A 16026-nucleotide genomic window follows, 5' to 3' on the forward strand; every position below is an offset into this window, starting at 1 on the left:
CCTGTCTCTCTCTCTCTCTCCTGCTGCCTGTCTCTCTCTCTATCCCGATGCCTGTCTCTCTCTCTCTCTCCCACTGCCTGTCTCTCTCTCTCTCTCCCACTGCCTGTCTCTCTCTCTCTCCCACTGCCTGTCTCTCTCTCTCTCTCCCGCTGCCTGTCTCTCTCTCTCTATCCCGATGCCTGTCTCTCTCTCTCTCTCCCACTGCCTGTCTTTCTCTCTCTCCCACTGCCTGTCTCTCTCTCCCACTGCCTGTCTCTCTCTCTCTCCCACTGCCTGTCTCTCTCTCTCTATCCCGATGCCTGTCTCTCTCTCTCTATCCCGATGCCTGTCTCTCTCTCTCTCTCCCACTGCCTGTCTCTCTCTCTCCCACTGCCTGTCTCTCTCTCTCTCTCTCCCTCTGCCTGTCTCTCTCTCTCTCTCTCTCCCGCTGCCTGTCTCTCTCTCTCTCTCCCACTGCCTGTCTCTCTCTCTCCCGCTGCCTGTCTCTTTCTCTCTCTCCCGCTGCCTCTTTCTCTCTCTCCCACTGCCTGTCTCTTTCCCTCTCTCCCGCTGCCTGTCTCTTTCTCTCTCCCACTGCCTGTCTCTCTCTCTCTCCCACTGCCTGTCTCTCTCTCTCTATCCCGATGCCTGTCTCTCTCTCTCTATCCCGATGCCTGTCTCTCTCTCTCTCTCCCACTGCCTGTCTCTCTCTCTCCCACTGCCTGTCTCTCTCTCTCTCTCCCTCTGCCTGTCTCTCTCTCTCTCTCCCGCTGCCTGTCTCTCTCTCTCTCTCCCACTGCCTGTCTCTCTCCCTCCCACTGCCTGTCTCTTTCACTCTCTCCCACTGCCTCTTTCTCTCTCTCCCGCTGCCTGTCTCTTTCCCTCTCTCCCACTGCCTGTCTCTCTCCCTCCCACTGCCTGTCTCTCTCTCTCTCTCCCACTGCCTGTCTCTCTCCCTCCCGCTGCCAGTCTCTTTCTCTCTCTCCCGCTGCCTGTCTCTCTCTCTCTCTCCCGCTGCCTGTCTCTCTCTCTCTCTCTCTCCCACTGCATGTCTCTCTCTCTCTCTCTCCCACTGCCTGTCTCTCTCTCTCTCTCTCTCCCGCTGCCTGTCTCTCTCTCTCTATCCCGATGCCTGTCTCTCTCTCTCTCTCTCCCACTGCCTGTCTCTCTCTATCTCTCCCACTGCCTGTCTCTCTCTCTTGCCCACTGCCTGTCTCTCTCTCTCTCCCGCTGCCTGTCTCTCTCCCTCTATCCTGATGCCTGTCTCTCTCTCTCTCTCCCACTGCCTCTCTCTCTCTCTCTCCCACTGCCTGTCTCTCTCTCTCACTCCCACTGCCTGTCTCTCTCTCTCTCCCACTGCCTGTCTCTCTCTCTCTATCCCGATGCCTGCCTCTCTCTCTCTATCCCGATGCCTGTCTCTATCTCTCCCGCTGCCTGTCTCTCTCTCTCTCCCGCTGCCTGTCTCTCCCTCTCCCTCTGCCTCTCTCTCTCTCTCTCTCTGCCTCTCTCTCTCCCTCTCCATCTGCCTGTCTCTCTCTCTCCCTCTGCCTGTCTCTCTCTCCCTCCGCCTGTCTCTCTCTCTCTCTCCCACTGCCTGTCTCTCTCTCTCTCTCTCCCACTGCCTGTCTCTCACTCTCTCTCTCCCACTGCCTCTGTCTCTCTCTCTCTCCCGCTGCCTGTCTCTCTCTCTCTCTCCCACTGCCTGTCTCTCTCTCTCCCGCTGCCTGTCTCTTTCTCTCTCTCCCGCTGCCTCTTTCTCTCTCTCCCGCTGCCTGTCTCTTTCCCTCTCTCCCGCTGCCTGTCTCTTTCTCTCTCTCCCGCTGCCTGTCTCTTTCTCTCTCTCCCGCTGCCTGTCTCTTTCTCTCTCTCCCACTGCCTGCTCTCTCTCTCTCCCACTGCCTGTCTTTCTCTCTCTCCCTCTGATGTCTCTCTCTCACTCCCGCTGCCTGTCTCTTTCTCTCTCTCCCGCTGCCTGTCTCTCTCTCTCTCTCTCCCGCTGCCTGTCTTTCTCTCTCTCCCTCTGCCTGTCTCCCTCTCTCTCCCGCTGCCTGTCTCTTTCTCTCTCTCCCGCTGCCTGTCTCTCTCTCTCTCCTGCTGCCTGTCTCTCTCTCTCTATCCCGATGCCTGTCTCTCTCTCTCTCTCCCACTGCCTGTCTCTCTCTCTCTCTCCCACTGCCTGTCTCTCTCTCTCTCCCACTGCCTGTCTCTCTCTCTCTCTCCCGCTGCCTGTCTCTCTCTCTCTATCCCGATGCCTGTCTCTCTCTCTCTCTCCCACTGCCTGTCTTTCTCTCTCTCCCACTGCCTGTCTCTCTCTCTCTCTCCCACTGCCTGTCTCTCTCTCTCTCCCACTGCCTGTCTCTCTCTCTCTATCCCGATGCCTGTCTCTCTCTCTCTATTCCGATGCCTGTCTCTCTCTCTCTCTCCCACTGCCTGTCTCTCTCTCTCCCACTGCATGTCTCTCTCTCTCTCTCTCCCTCTGCCTGTCTCTCTCTCTCTCTCTCTCCCGCTGCCTGTCTCTCTCTCTCTCTCCCACTGCCTGTCTCTCTCTCTCCCACTGCCTGTCTCTTTCTCTCTCTCCCGCTGCCTCTTTCTCTCTCTCCCACTGCCTGTCTCTTTCCCTCTCTCCCGCTGCCTGTCTCTTTCTCTCTCCCACTGCCTGTCTCTCTCTCTCTCCCACTGCCTGTCTCTCTCTCTCTATCCCGATGCCTGTCTCTCTCTCTCTATCCCGATGCCTGTCTCTCTCTCTCTCTCCCACTGCCTGTCTCTCTCTCTCCCACTGCCTGTCTCTCTCTCTCTCTCTCCCTCTGCCTGTCTCTCTCTCTCTCTACCGCTGCCTGTCTCTCTCTCTCTCTCCCACTGCCTGTCTCTCTCCCTCCCACTGCCTGTCTCTTTCACTCTCTCCCGCTGCCTCTTTCTCTCTCTCCCGCTGCCAGTCTCTTTCCCTCTCTCCCGCTGCCTGTCTCTTTCTCTCTCTCCCGCTGCCAGTCTCTTTCTCTCTCTCCCGCTGCCTGTCTCTTTCTCTCTCTCCCGCTGCCTGTCTCTCTCTCTCTCTCCCGCTGCCTGTCTCTCTCTCTCTCTCTCTCCCACTGCATGTCTCTCTCTCTCTCTCTCTCTCCCACTGCCTGTCTCTCTCTCTCTCTCCCGCTGCCTGTCTCTCTCTCTCTCTCCCGCTGCCTGTCTCTCTCTCTCTATCCCGATGCCTGTCTCTCTCTCTCTCTCTCCCACTGCCTGTCTCTCTCTCTCTCCCACTGCCTGTCTCTCTCTCTCTCCCGCTGCCTGTCTCTCTCCCTCTATCCTGATGCCTGTCTCTCTCTCTCTCTCCCACTGCCTGTCTCTCTCTCTCTCCCACTGCCTGTCTCTCTCACTCTCTCCCACTGCCTGTCTCTCTCTCTCTCCCACTGCCTGTCTCTCTCTCTCTATCCCGATGCCTGTCTCTCTCTCTCTATCCCGATGCCTGTCTCTCTCTCTCTCTCTCCCACTGCCTGTCTCTCTCTCTCCCACTGCCTGTCTCTCTCTCTCTCTCCCTCTGCCTGTCTCTCTCTCTCTCACTCCCGCTGCCTGTCTCTCTCTCTCTCTCCCACTGCCTGTATCTCTCTCTCTCCCGCTGCCTGTCTCTTTCTCTCTCTCCTCCGCTGCCTCTTTCTCTCTCTCCCGCTGCCTGTCTCTTTCCCTCTCTCCCGCTGCCTGTCTCTTTCTCTCTCCCACTGCCTGTCTCTCTCTCTCTCCCACTGCCTGTCTCTCTCTCTCTATCCCGATGCCTGTCTCTATCTCTCTATCCCGATGCCTGTCTCTCTCTCTCTCTCCCACTGCCTGTCTCTCTCTCTCCCGCTGCCTGTCTCTCTCTCTCTCTCCCACTGCCTGTCTCTCTCTCTCCCCGCTGCCTGTCTCTTTCTCTCTCTCCTGCTGCCTCTTTCTCTCTCTCCCGCTGCCTGTCTCTTTCCCTCTCTCCCGCTGCCTGTCTCTTTCTCTCTCTCTCCCGCTGCCTGTCTCTTTCTCTCTCTCCCGTTGCTGTCTCTTTCTCTCTCTCCCGCTGCCTGTCTCTCTCTCTCCCTCCCGCTGCCTGTCTCTCTCTCTCTCTCTCTCCCACTGCCTGTCTCTCTCTCTCTCTCTCTCCCACTGCCTGTCTCTCTCTCTCTCTCCCGCTGCCTGTCTCTCTCTCTCTCTCCCGCTGCCTGTCTCTCTCTCTCTCTCTCTCCCACTGCCTGTCTCTCTCGCTCTCTCTCCCGCTGCCTGTCTCTTTCTCTCTCTCTCCCGCTGCCTGTCTCTCTCTCCTCTCTCTCCCGCTGCCTGTCTCTCTCTCCCTCTCCCGCTGCCTGCCTCTCTCTCTCTCTCTCCCGCTGCCTGTCTCTCTCTCTCTCTCTCTCCCACTGCCTGTCTCTCTCTCTCTCCCACTGCCTGTCTCTCTCTTTCTCTCCCGCTGCCTGTCTCTCTCTCTCTCCCGCTGCCTGTCTCTCTCTCTCTCTCCCTCTGCCTGTCTCTCTCTCCCTCTCCTGCTGCCTGCCTCTCTCTCTCTCTCCCGCTGCCTGTCTCTCTCAGTTCAGTTCAGTTCAGTTCAAATGCTTTATTGGCATGAAAGTTTACAGAGAACCATATTGCCAAAGCTTACATAGCAAAAAGGTACAGTTTTCCAACATTCTGTAGGTGTCAATCGATTTGACATTTGTTGGGTATATACAATATTACTTTTAAACAATACAAATTTTAAACAGTCTTTCTACTTCATTTGGTACGTTCAATATTAATTTTAAACAGTCTTACTTTTAAACAGTCCTCAGGTTGTGACATGTTGTTACATATTTAGCCCCAAGGTATGGTCTGTCTCCTTCTCCTAGGACTAATCTCAATTTTGACAGATCATCCAATTCCTTGAAATCTGGGGTTGTTTGGCTTAGCTTGTTGAATAATATGTTTCTTGATGTGTTGAATTTTTCGCATTTTAGGAGGAAATGCATTTCTGTTTCAACCTCGCCAGCCAGACATTGATCGCATATTCTATTCTCTCTAGGCTGCCAGGATTTCTTGTATCTGCCTTTTTCAATTTCCAGTTGGTGGTCGCTTAGTCTGTACCTGGTGAGGGTCTGTCTCTGTTTTGTGTCTCTGATGGTCGTGAGGTAGTCTGCCAGTTTATATTCTCTTTTTAGGGCCCGGTAACATTCTAATCTGCTTTGGCTTTCGGTTATTTTGTTCCAATGTTCCAGGTAGGTTTCTTTGCATTTTTTAATGATTTGGTTCACTCGGATTGGTGTTTGGACGGCTGTGTTGGTCTGGGGCTGGTCAGGGTCCGGCTGAGTACTTAGTTTCAGTAGCAGCTGACTCAGGGGACTCTTTTCTGGGTTTAGCTCTTGGGTCTGAAAGGCTTTGAAATGAAGGGTGTCTGGGGAGCTAGATTTGAGGTGATTTAGGAAGTTTAGTGCTCGTTTTTGGATGTTTATTATCAGTTGGTATCTGCCTAGTTCGGCTCTGCATGCATTTGTTGGCGTTTTTCTTTGGGTGCGAAGGATGCTTCGGCAGAATTCTGCATGTAGGGGCTTCTATTGTGTGTTTTTTCCCATTTAGTGTAGCTTTGGTGATTTAGCGGGCCCCATACTTCACTACCGTACAGTGCAATGGGCAGGATTATGCTGTCAAAAATTTTGAGCCAGATTTTGATTGGGATTTGGATGTTGTAGAATTTTCTTTTTATCTCTCTCTCCCACTGCCTGTCTCTCTCTCTCTCTCCCCACTGCCTGTCTCTCTCTCTCTCCCACTGCCTGTCTCTCTCTCTCTATCCCGATGCCTGTCTCTCTCTCTCTCTCCCCACTTGCCTGTCTCTCTCTCTCCCAGTGCCTGTCTCTCTCTCTCTCTCTCCCTCTGCCTGTCTCTCTCTCTCTCTCTCTCTCCCGCTGCCTGTCTCTCTCTCTCTCTCCCACTGCCTGTCTCTCTCTCTCCCCGCTGCCTGTCTCTTTCTCTCTCTCCCGCTGCCTCTTTCTCTCTCTCCCACTGCCTGTCTCTTTCCCTCTCTCCCGCTGCCTGTCTCTCTCTCTCTCCCACTGCCTGTCTCTCTCTCTCTCCCACTGCCTGTCTCTCTCTCTCTATCCCGATGCCTGTCTCTCTCTCTCTATCCCGATGCCTGTCTCTCTCTCTCTCTCCCACTGCTGTCTCTCTCTCTCCCACTGCCTGTCTCTCTCTCTCTCTCCCTCTGCCTGTCTCTCTCTCTCTCCTCCCGCTGCCTGTCTCTCTCTCTCTCTCTCCCACTGCCTGTCTCTCTCCCTCCCACTGCCTGTCTCTTTCACTCTCTCCCACTGCCTCTTTCTCTCTCTCCCGCTGCCTGTCTCTTTCCCTCTCTCCCTGCCTGTCTCTTTCCTCTCTCTCCCGCTGCCAGTCTCTTTCTCTCTCTCCCGCTGCCTGTCTCTTTCTCTCTCTCCTGCTGCCTGTCTCTCTCTCTCTCTCCCACTGCCTGTCTCTCTCTCTCTATCCCGATGCCTGTCTCTCTCTCTCTCTCTCCCACTGCCTGTCTCTCTCTATCTCTCCCACTGCCTGTCTCTCTCTCTCTCCCCACTGCCTGTCTCTCTCTCTCTCCCGCTGCCTGTCTCTCTCCCTCCTATCCTGATGCCTGTCTCTCTCTCTCTCTCCCACTGCCTGTCTCTCTCTCTCTCCCACTGCCTGTCTCTCTCTCTCACTCCCACTGCCTGTCTCTCTCTCTCTCCCACTGCCTGTCTCTCTCTCTCTATCCCGATGCCTGTCTCTCTCTCTCTATCCCGATGCCTGTCTCTCTCTCTCCCGCTGCCTGTCTCTCTCTCTCTCCCGCTGCCTTTCTCTCCCTCTCCCTCTGCCTCTCTCTCTCTCTCTCTGCCTCTCTCTCTCTCTCTCTCTCCATCTGCCTGTCTCTCTCTCTCCCTCTGCCTGTCTCTCTCTCCCTCCGCCTGTCTCTCTCTCTCTCTCCCACTGCCTGTCTCTCTCTCTCTCACACTCCCAATCTCTCTCACTCCCAATCTCTCTCTCTCTCAAACTCCCAATCTCTCTCTCTCACACTCCCAATCTCAGTTCAGTTCAGTTCAGTTCAAATGCTTTATTGGCATGAAAGTTTACAGAGAACCATATTGCCAAAGCTTACATAGCAAAAAGGTACTGTTTTCCAACATTCTGTAGGTGTCAATCGATTTGACATTTGTTGGGTACATACAATATTACTTTTAAACAATATTAATTTTAAACAGTCTTTGCTACTTCATTTGGTACGTTCAATATTAATTTTAAACAGTCTTACTTTTAAACAGTCCTCAGGTTGTGACATGTTGTTACATATTTAGGCCCCTAGGTATGGTCTGTCTCCTTCTCCTAGGACTAATCTCAATTTTGACAGATCATCCAATTCCTTGAAATCTGGGGTTGTTTGGCTTAGCTTGTTGAATAATATGTTTCTTGATGTGTTGAATTTTTCGCATTTTAGGAGGAAATGCATTTCTGTTTCAACCTCGCCAGCCAGACATTGATCGCATATTCTATTCTCTCTAGGCTGCCAGGATTTCTTGTATCTGCCTTTTTCAATTTCCAGTTGGTGGTCGCTTAGTCTGTACCTGGTGAGGGTCTGTCTCTGTTTTGTGTCTCTGATGGTCGTGAGGTAGTCTGCCAGTTTATATTCTCTTTTTAGGGCCCGGTAACATTCTAATCTGCTTTGGCTTTCGGTTATTTTGTTCCAATGTTCCAGGTAGGTTTCTTTGCATTTTTTAATGATTTGGTTCACTCGGATTGGTGTTTGGACGGCTGTGTTGGTCTGGGGCTGGTCAGGGTCCGGCTGAGTACTTAGTTTCAGTAGCAGCTGACTCAGGGGACTCTTTTCTGGGTTTAGCTCTTGGGTCTGAAAGGCTTTGAAATGAAGGGTGTCTGGGGAGCTAGATTTGAGGTGATTTAGGAAGTTTAGTGCTCGTTTTTGGATGTTTATTATCAGTGGGTATCTGCCTAGTTCGGCTCTGCATGCATTTGTTGGCGTTTTTCTTTGGGTGCGAAGGATGCTTCGGCAGAATTCTGCATGTAGGGCTTCTATTGTGTGTTTTTCCCATTTAGTGTAGCTTTGGTGATTTAGCGGGCCCCATACTTCACTACCGTACAGTGCAATGGGCAGGATTATGCTGTCAAAAATTTTGAGCCAGATTTTGATTGGGATTTGGATGTTGTAGAATTTTCTTTTTATTGCATATAGGGCTCTTCGGGCTTTTTCTTTTAGTGCATTCACTGCTATGCTGAAGCTCCCTGATGCTGTAATAGTTAGACCAAGGTAGGTGTAGCTCATAGTGTGTCCTATAGTGGTATCACTGAGGGTAAACTGGTATTTGTTTTCCTGACATCTGGGTCTTTTCTGAAAAATCATGATGTTGGTTTTCTTTAGATTTACTGTTAGAGCCCAATTTTGGCAGTATTTGTCGAGTAGGTCTAGTTGTTGCTGTAATCCCTGTTCTGTGGGAGACAGCAGAACCAGGTCGTCCGCATAGAACAGGGACTTCACTTCTCCATCCAGGTGACGGAGACCTGGTGACTCACTTTGCTCCAGCATGTCTTCTAATTCATTTATGTATATGTTGAACAGGGTCGGGCTCAAATTGCAGCCCTGCCGGACGCCTCTTCTCTGGGTGAAGAAATCGGTGCGTTTGTCTCCAATTTTGACCCCGCATTTGTTTTTCAGATACATTGATTTAATAAGGTCATAGACTTTGCCCCCTATTCCACACTGAAGAAGTTTATAATAGAGCCCTTCGTGCCATATAGAGTCAAAGGCTTTCTTGAAGTCGATGAAACAGGCGAATATTTTCCCATTTTTTGTTTGGTGTTTATGTTTTTCAATGAGGGTGTGAAGGGTATAGATATGGTCGGCGGTGCGGTGTTTTGGAAGAAAGCCTATTTGGTTTTTTCTGAGGATATTATGTTTGTTAAGAAAATCAAGTAATCTACTATTTAGAATACTGCAGAATAACTTCCCTAGACAACTGTTGACACAGATGCCGCGGTAGTTATTTGGGTCTGATTTGTTTCCACTTTTATATATGGGGGAGATATCGGGAAAACAGCCTGAGCGTAATATGATGTTGAATAGTTTGAGTATCGCACCCTGCATCTCCATATTGCTGAACTTTAGCATTTCATTTTTGATGTTGTCTGGGCCACAGGCTTTCTTTAGGTGGAGAGAATTTGTTTTTGTGGCCAGTTCTTTCCATGTGATTGGGGAGTCTAGAGGGTTTTGGTTGTCTTTAATTGTTGCTTCTAATGTGTGGAGTTTTTCTGTGACCTGATGTTGACTTGGGTTTGTTTTGTTTATTGGGATGTCTTTGTAGAGGTTTTCAAAATGTGTTCTCCAGATGTCGCCATCTTGGATTGGTAATGCTTGCAATTGTGTTGTACTCAGGTTATTCCACATTTCCCAGAATTGTTTTGGATTGGTGGAGTTTTCAATTTCTTCGAGTATTTTGTGGGTATAGTTTTGTGTTTTGTTCCTAATGGTGTGTTTATATCTTTTGAGGGTTTCATTGTATCTAGTACGTAGGTCCGGATTGTTTGGTTGCCGATGCTTTTGGTTTGATATTTTTCTCAGGTCTTTTCTGGTCTCTCTCCCACTGCCTGTCTCTCTCTCTCCCGCTGCCTGTCTCTTTCTCTCTCTCCCGCTGCCTCTTTCTCTCTCTCCCGCTGCCTGTCTCATTCCCTCTCTCCCGCTGCCTGTCTCTTTCTCTCTCTCCCGCTGCCTGTCTCTTTCTCTCTCTCCCGCTGCCTGTCTCTTTCTCTCTCTCCCACTGCCTGTCTCTCTCTCTCTCTCCCGCTGCCTGTCTCTCTCTCTCTCTCCCACTGCCTGTCTTTCTCTCTCTCCCTCTGCTGTCTCTCTCTCACTCCCGCTGCCTGTCTCTTTCTCTCTCTCCCGCTGCCTGTCTCTCTCTCTCTCTCTCCCGCTGCCTGTCTTTCTCTCTCTCCCTCTGCCTGTCTCCCTCTCTCTCCCGCTGCCTGTCTCTTTCTCTCTCTCCCGCTGCCTGTCTCTCTCTCTCTCTCCTGCTGCCTGTCTCTCTCTCTCTATCCCGATGCCTGTCTCTCTCAGTTCAGTTCAGTTCAGTTCAAATGCTTTATTGGCATGAAAGTTTACAGAGAACCATATTGCCAAAGCTTACATAGCAAAAAGGTACAGTTTTCCAACATTCTGTAAGTGTCAATCGATTTGACATTTGTTGGGTATATACAATATTACTTTTAAACAATATTAATTTTAAACAGTCTTTCTACTTCATTTGGTACGTTCAATATTAATTTTAAACAGTCTTACTTTTAAACAGTCCTCAGGTTGTGACATGTTGTTACATATTTAGCCCCAAGGTATGGTCTGTCTCCTTCTCCTAGGACTAGTCTCAATTTTGACAGATCATCCAATTCCTTGAAATCTGGGGTTGTTTGGCTTAGCTTGTTGAATAATATGTTTCTTGATGTGTTGAATTTTTCGCATTTTAGGAGGAAATGCATTTCTGTTTCAACCTCGCCAGCCAGACATTGATCGCATATTCTATTCTCTCTAGGCTGCCAGGATTTCTTGTATCTGCCTTTTTCAATTTCCAGTTGGTGGTCGCTTAGTCTGTACCTGGTGAGGGTCTGTCTCTGTTTTGTGTCTCTGATGGTCGTGAGGTAGTCTGCCAGTTTATATTCTCTTTTTAGGGCCCGGTAACATTCTAATCTGCTTTGGCTTTCGGTTATTTTGTTCCAATGTTCCAGGTAGGTTTCTTTGCATTTTTTAATGATTTGGTTCACTCGGATTGGTGTTTGGACGGCTGTGTTGGTCTGGGGCTGGTCAGGGTCCGGCTGAGTACTTAGTTTCAGTAGCAGCTGACTCAGGGGACTCTTTTCTGGGTTTAGCTCTTGGGTCTGAAAGGCTTTGAAATGAAGGGTGTCTGGGGAGCTAGATTTGAGGTGATTTAGGAAGTTTAGTGCTCGTTTTTGGATGTTTATTATCAGTGGGTATCTGCCTAGTTCGGCTCTGCATGCATTTGTTGGCGTTTTTCTTTGGGTGCGAAGGATGCTTCGGCAGAATTCTGCATGTAGGGCTTCTATTGTGTGTTTTTCCCATTTAGTGTAGCTTTGGTGATTTAGCGGGCCCCATACTTCACTACCGTACAGTGCAATGGGCAGGATTATGCTGTCAAAAATTTTGAGCCAGATTTTGATTGGGATTTGGATGTTGTAGAATTTTCTTTTTATTGCATATAGGGCTCTTCGGGCTTTTTCTTTTAGTGCATTCACTGCTATGCTGAAGCTCCCTGATGCTGTAATAGTTAGACCAAGGTAGGTGTAGCTCATAGTGTGTCCTATAGTGGTATCACTGAGGGTAAACTGGTATTTGTTTTCCTGACATCTGGGTCTTTTCTGAAAAATCATGATGTTGGTTTTCTTTAGATTTACTGTTAGAGCCCAATTTTGGCAGTATTTGTCGAGTAGGTCTAGTTGTTGCTGTAATCCCTGTTCTGTGGGAGACAGCAGAACCAGGTCGTCCGCATAGAACAGGGACTTCACTTCTCCATCCAGGAGACGGAGACCTGGTGACTCGCTTTGCTCCAGCATGTCTGCTAATTCATTTATGTATATGTTGAACAGGGTCGGGCTCAAATTGCAGCCCTGCCGGACGCCTCTTCTCTGGGTGAAGAAATCGGTGCGTTTGTCTCCAATTTTGACCCCGCATTTGTTTTTCAGATACATTGATTTAATAAGGTCATAGACTTTGCCCCCTATTCCACACTGAAGAAGTTTATAATAGAGCCCTTCGTGCCATATAGAGTCAAAGGCTTTCTTGAAGTCGATGAAACAGGCGAATATTTTCCCATTTTTTGTTTGGTGTTTATGTTTTTCGATGAGGGTGTGAAGGGTATAGATATGGTCGGCGGTGCGGTGTTTTGGAAGAAAGCCTATTTGGTTTTTTCTGAGGATATTATGTTTGTTAAGAAAATCAAGTAATCTACTATTTAGAATACTGCAGAATAACTTCCCTAGACAACTGTTGACACAGATGCCGCGGTAGTTATTTGGGTCTGATTTGTTTCCACTTTTATATATGGGGGAGATTAGTCCTTGGCACCAGATATCGGGAAAACAGCCTGAGCGTAATATGATGTTGAATAGTTTGAGTATCGCACCCTGCATCTCCATATTACTGAACTTTAGCATTTCATTTTTGATGTTGTCTGGGCCACAGGCTTTCTTTAGGTGGAGAGATTTTGTTTTTGTGGCCAGTTCTTTCCATGTGATTGGGGAGTCTAGAGGGTTTTGGTTGTCTTTAATTGTTGCTTCTAATGTGTGGAGTTTTTCTGTGACCTGATGTTGACTTGGGTTTGTTTTGTTTTTTGGGATGTCTTTGTAGAGGTTTTCAAAATGTGTTCTCCAGATGTCGCCATCTTGGATTGGTAATGCTTGCAATTGTGTTGTACTCAGGTTATTCCACATTTCCCAGAATTGTTTTGGATTGGTGGAGTTTTCAATTTCTTCGAGTATTTTGTGGGTATAGTTTTGTGTTTTGTTCCTAATGGTGTGTTTATATCTTTTGAGGGTTTCATTGTATCTAGTACGTAGGTCCGGATTGTTTGGTTGCCGATGCTTTTGGTTTGATATTTTTCTCAGGTCTTTTCTGGCATTTTTGCAATCGTGGTCAAACCATTTCATATTTTTATTTTGTCTTTTTTGATGCTTCCTCTTCTGTTTCACGAGGTCGGCTTTTACAGCTGCCTCATGGAAGATCATGTTTATATCCTCTATGGCCGTGTTTACACCATCTCTGGTGATCTCATATAGATTTTCTTTAAATTTTGAAATTTTACTTGTGAGATCAGGTGAATTTAGTGCTGTGATGAATTTATCTCCACTGTCTGGGGCCCATCTGTATGTCTGGTTTATTTTATGTAGCTTACTGTGTTCCTTTTTTGTGTCTGTAGTTTGGGCAGAAAGTTTAAGGTACACATTTATTTGGTTATGGTCTGAGAGGGGGGATTGCTGCCTGACAGTGAATGCGTTGATATCGCAGGGGTCCAGGTCAGTGATTGTATAGTCCACCACACTAGACCCAAGAGTTGAGGAGTATGTGAGTCTCCCTAGGGAGTCCCCTCTGAACCTACCATTAACTATGTACAGGCCTAAGGCTCGGCAGAGTTGCACTACCTCCCTACCGCTTTTATTTATTTCACGATCAAGGTTGTTCCGATTTGCGATGGCTGGTGTGACATCTAAAGGGGTCTGGCCAAACACATGGTTGTTTCCCTGTGGGTCTATGAAGTCAGGTTCACAACCGGTCCTTGCATTTAGGTCCCCACATATTATCACCTTTCCTTGGGCCTGGAAATGGCTGATTTCCATGTGGAGAGTATCAAATAACTCCTCTTCGAAATATGGCGAATCTATTGGAGGTATGTAGATCGCACATAAGTAAACATCTTTTTTTGCTATTCCTATATTTTTATCTAGTTTTAGCCATACGTGTGATTTCCCCTGTTTTACCGGTGAGATGTGTTTGTCCAGTTCTCCCTTATACCACACCAATATTCCCCCGGAGGTTCTGCCCTTGCGTGTTTTAGTGTTCTTTACTGAGGGCACAATGATTTCATGGTACATTGGAGGACAGTGGGTCGGCATGTCCTTTTGGCACCATGTTTCTGTTAACACAATTATATCAATGTCTTTTATAGCTTTTAGGAATTCAGGGTCTGTACTCTTCATCCCAAAAGTTGAGGAGCGGAGGCCCTGGATATTCCAGCAGCTTATGTGGAAAGAACGCATTTATATAGTTCAATAAAACCTATTTTGTGGGATGAGTGTGGAAACACTATTTTCTATAATGCTAAGTGATGATTTAGTATAAATTTCATGAGGCATGCACATATATCTATCTAATAATAGTAATAATACTGATAAGATAACAATAATGATAATGATAAATAACAATATTAATAATTTCTCCGGCTTTCTATCAGGCTGTTCAGCATCGTCATGATCTTTCTCAGTTCTTGGTCTACAGTCTGTGGTCTAGAGGGGGGTCTTGGGTCAGGTATAAAAGCACGGTTCTGTTGTCGGTTTTGTAAAGGGGGGTGGGGGACATTGGTGGTCCTGTTTGGGCTCCCAATGGTAGGGGGGGTGGGAGGGCTGCGTCTTTTGGCAGTGTTTATGAGGTTTCTTGCGAAGACCCACATCCGCTGTTTGAGTAGATGTATTTCGTCATAGAGGTCCCTTGTGTTGATGTTTGGATGATGGGCCAGGGAGACGTTGGGGAGGACAGAACATCTCGTGTCGATCTCCCTGTTGGTGTTGTGGATTATATAGGCTGGGGTGTCCTTTCTGGGCAGTAGTGTGGAGATCACGATCCGCGCCTCGGGGAATTCCCTGCTGGCCTTTTCTGCCATCCTGCTCACCGCCCAAGCCGTGCCTTCCTGTAGGGTGCGTAGGTCGTTCGTGCCTGTGTGGATCACAATCCATTTGGGGCTTCCAAGGGATTCTTTGTTCAGGATCTTCATTGCTTGGCCTGTGTTGCTGCACCATTTTTTCAGGACTTGATGGTCTGGGAACAGCCTCTGGGGGTCCAGAAACTTTCCGTTGGAGTCGGTCAGCAGGACCGCCTGAGGGGCTGGTTTTTCAGACTGGGTAACAGTAGTCTGGGTAGGACTCGCCTGGTGGCTGGTTGTTGGCTGGGTTTCTGGGATATGTTGTGTGGCAGGAGCGGGGTTTGGGGCTTTCGGTGTGTCCTCGTTTGGGGGGGTATCTGTCGGTTTTTGTGTTCCTGTGTGTGAGGACTGGGTATCAGTAGTCTGGGCATGACTCGACTGAGGGCTGGTTGGAGCAGGGTTTGTGGCTTTCGGTGTGTCTTCGTGTGGGGTGGCATCCGGCGGGTTCTGTGTCCTTGTGTGTGTTGTTTTTGTGTCCTCAGGTTTTTGGACCTTAAGAGGTTTGTGTTGCCTGCTGAGCCTTTCTACGGTCTCCTTCATTTTGTTTAGTTGAGTACGGAGTTCTTTGATCTCATTTCTTTGCTCCTCTGTGGTCTTTCTCAGTTTGTGGATGGTGGACTCGTGTTCCGTTTTTAGCTGTTTGAGTTCCTCCTTCAAATTCTTGGCCAGTGTTTCTCTGTATTCGTTGAAATCAAGTTCTAGTTTGGCCAGATTCTCTTTTATCATTTTGTTTTCGTTGAGAGGTGTGGGGGGGGTGGAGATGTACAGGGAGGTGTTTTCCTCTGCTGGTCTCTCTTCTTCTTCCTCCACTTGGCTCTCCTCATCCTCTGTTCGACTCTCTTTTGCTTCCTGTCCATTGGTCCTCTTTGTGTCTGTCTTAGTTTTCAACTGGGGGAATTCCTTTTCGAAGGAGTCCAGATTTTCCACATTCCCCTGTATCATGATCTTTCTATTTTTGTTGTAGTAGCTTATGGTTAGCAGGGGGTCATCTTTATCTAGGTTTCCATCTTTACATATTTTCAGTCTGCCTCCACTGCCAATACCTTCACTGGAGACGTATGTGTAGTGTTTTTGTAAAGTCTCCTTCCAGGAGGTGACGTATTCGGTGTAGAATATGAGGTTGTTCTTCAGCTTAGTCCCTTTGTGTGTGGTATAGTCCACGTAGAGGATTTCTGGGTTATTTTTTAGTGTTGTGTACTTGTATTTTTCCTTTGCTTTATTTTTTGTGCATTGCTCAGGATATATCATTTCCCTGCTCATTGTAGTCGTTTGTTTTTTTGTCTCAGATAGATAATTTTTTTTTTTTTTCTCTTTTTTGTGTCGTGTTCCACCTTAGCCCACTTTTAGGTCCAAAATTGGGAGTTTTTCAGGGGTTCATCTTTGATATAGCTGCTCTTAAAGGTTTATCTTTCTCTTTTTCTCACAGGCTGTTGGTTCGGGTAGTTTATCGTTTCTCTCGGGTTTCTATTCCTTTTCCTCGCGGGTTTGTTGTTCTTTTTTCAGGTTTTTTTTTTTTTTTTCGAGCTAAATTTAAATAAAATTTAAACTTTTTCCGAACTAACTTTAACTAGAGTTAGGTAAAACTTATTTCTCCGGCTTTTTCTCTCCAGCTGGTGTTTCCTCTCCTCTC

This window comes from Somniosus microcephalus, unplaced genomic scaffold, assembly GCF_052327205.1.
Source record: "Somniosus microcephalus isolate GS21.2 unplaced genomic scaffold, FLI_Smic_1.0 unresolved_chr1, whole genome shotgun sequence".
NCBI lineage: Eukaryota > Metazoa > Chordata > Chondrichthyes > Squaliformes > Somniosidae > Somniosus > Somniosus microcephalus.